Consider the following 2,993-nt stretch of genomic DNA (forward strand, 5'->3'; position numbering starts at 1 on the left):
CAATCTGGTTCCCTCCCCGTCACGTCTAGTGTGCTCCAGGGAAGGGTCCTGGAGCCATTACTGTTCCTGTTATGTATAAATGGCATTGTGCATGAAGTTTATCCTGGTGTCAGATCTGATTGTACGCCGATGATTAGAATGTTATTCCGTGAAATCTTAAATAATCAACATCAACGTGACGCCAATACTGGCCTTGATAACACTGTAAACCGATGCGGCCATTGGGGCATGGCTCTTAATTCGGGTGGGCCGGTGGCTGTGCAAGCGTGCACACCACTAATCCGTTTGTCTACATCATGCAGGTGTTCGCCTTCGTCGCTAATGCCCTGCTTCCGGCGTTGTTGGCCCTTCCCCCAGCAAGCACGTCATCCACTGCAGTTTACTGCAGTGACGATCGCATCTTCGCATGGCCCCAACCCGACGTCATCACTTCATCATGCCCGGCAGCGCCTCCGCCTGGATACCATTTCCCCGGCCCATCCTGGAAAGCCTCATCACCAGCAACATCAGCCACGGAATATATAAGCAGCGATCGACCGCCTTCGCCGCTTTGTGGGCTCGGTGGCTGTGCAAGCGTGCACACCACTAATCCGTTTGTCTACATCATGCAGGTGTTCGCCTTCGTCGCTAATGCCCTGCTTCCGGCGTTGTTGGCCCTTCCCCCAGCAAGCACGTCATCCACTGCAGTTTACTGCAGTGACGATCGCATCTTCGCATGGCCCCAACCCGACGTCATCACTTCATCATGCCCGGCAGCGCCTCCCCCTGGATACCATTTCCCCGGCCCATCCTGGAAAGCCTCATCACCAGCAACATCAGCCACGGGATATATAAGCAGCGATCGACCGCCTTCGCCGCTTTGTGGGCTCGGTGGCTGTGCAAGCGTGCACACCACTAATCCGTTTGTCTACATCAAGCAGGTTAGTTATCCGCATTCCTTGTATGCTAAAAGAAGTAGCAATTATTTCCTAGTGCAGCTGCCGAGCCCGCAATGCTGCATTTTTCTTGTGCTTGAATGCGCTCATGTTGTTCGCTGCTTGCTGATCTTGGCAGGCGATATTGAAACTAACCCAGGACCTAACAATCTCGAGGCTGTATTCGCAGAACTAAAAAAGTTATCCGCCGGTCAAACTCAACTAATCTCCGAAGTGCAAGGTCTCAAAAACCAGCTTATATCCACTGACGGTGCTATAGCTGGTTTAAGTAAGCGCATGACCGATCTTGAGACACATTTGGAAGCCATGACAGCCATAAAATCTGAGTTAGAAATTATAAAATCTGAAAATACTCGGCTATCTCGTCAGATTGAAACCCTTGAGGCCCGCATTGACGATAGTGAAAATAGATCTCGCCGTAACAACCTCATATTTTATGGAATTCCGGATTCTAACCCCTCCGAAACGTTTGCGGACTCTGAGGGAGAGGTCATTCGTCACTGCGCTCAACACTTGAGCTTAACCATTCATCCTGAGGAAGTAGAACGTGCCCACCGACTCGGCCGCCATGAACCCAACCGCTCTCGACCAATAATAGTCAAATTTATTTCGTACAAAACAAAGGCACAATACTCTCTAACGGCCGCAAATTTAAAGGAACGAAATTCAGTGTCGGCGAAGACTTCTCCCACAGAGTTCGTAGCGTCCGCAAGCAGCTAGTCACCTTTGCTAAAGCTAATTCCGACAAATTTGCCCTACGCTACAAAACCTTGCATATCGGTCCCAGGCGCTACATTTTTGATGAGATCGCGCAAACTGTGAAAGAAATAACAATTGCTACACCACAATCAGATTAGCAATCATCTCTTCGCAAACAACTAAAAACCCGCCCCAATAATATTCCCCTGTGTTCACCAACATACGTAGTTTCCTTTCCAAGCGCGAACTTATTTCCAATATTGTCTTGTCATCTAGCAGCAATCTACTGATACTAACCGAAACCTGGTTGAACAGTCCCATCGCAGATAGCGAAGTACTAACTGACTTGCCAGACTTCCAAGTCTTTCGGAAAGACCGACAGGACTCACGAGGAGGGGGAGTACTGATAGCGGTGAGCCAGCAGTTATCAATGTCGATAATTGACGACTCGTCCGACCTGGAAATCTTATGGCTCCACTGCCACGCTGTACCACACACAATTTTACTCGGTGTCTGTTATAGGGCTCCACATAACTCTCGTGATTTTTCCTGTCAGCTTAATAATTCAGTAAGTAAACTTATCACGAAACACCCTAACGCACACATCTTCCTCTTTGGCGACTTTAATTTTCCTAATATTGATTGGCAGCACCAGCCCGCACCGACAACTAATAATGGCGAAGCAAGGGAATTTCTAGATTTCTGCTACAATTTTAACCTTACTCAAGTAATATCCAAACCTACGCGCGTAACACAAAACTGTGCGAACATTTTAGACCTATTACTGACTAATTGCCCAGATAGCGTTCAGCCCATTACGTACCTCCTTGAGATTAGTGATCACAAAACTATGCATGTCAACATCGATCTTAAAGCAATTAGGCGCCCAAAATACAATAAAACAATCCGCCTTTACAACAAAGGTAATTATGATATAATGAATGCCGAACTGACAGCGTTTTTCGTAAGTTTTTCCTCAAGTTTTCATTCACGAAGTATTCATGAGAACTGGCTAGCATTTAAGAATAAACTTGATGCCCTAGTCAATGAATTCATTCCCCAAATAACTTTCCACGCTAATCCACACAAACCATGGTTTACTAAAAGTCTTAAAAGGTTGGAAAATAAAAAGAAACGCCTGTTCCGCTCAGCAAGAGCCCATGGAGCGCAAAGCGAATGGGCGAAGTACCGCGCTGCGGAAAAATCGTATCAATCTGCGATCCATAACGCCAAGCACAACTTTTTTCATCAAGACCTTCCTAATATGTTCAGCGATAACCCCAGGAAGTTCTGGCAAGCCGTTAACCCTCATCATGAACACACGATTACCCTCAAAGACGAATCAGGCATGGCTATGAC

At 47.0% G+C, this 2,993-nt stretch overlaps 1 pseudogene; it reads left to right on the top strand.

Moving 5' to 3' along the window:
* The first annotated feature begins 556 nt into the window (after positions 1–556).
* Positions 557–1,792, top strand: LOC144104140 (uncharacterized; annotated as a pseudogene).
* Positions 1,793–2,993: the final 1,201 nt, after the last annotated feature.

Source organism: Amblyomma americanum, chromosome 9, assembly GCF_052857255.1.
Source record: "Amblyomma americanum isolate KBUSLIRL-KWMA chromosome 9, ASM5285725v1, whole genome shotgun sequence".
In the NCBI taxonomy this organism is placed as follows: Eukaryota; Metazoa; Arthropoda; class Arachnida; order Ixodida; family Ixodidae; genus Amblyomma; species Amblyomma americanum.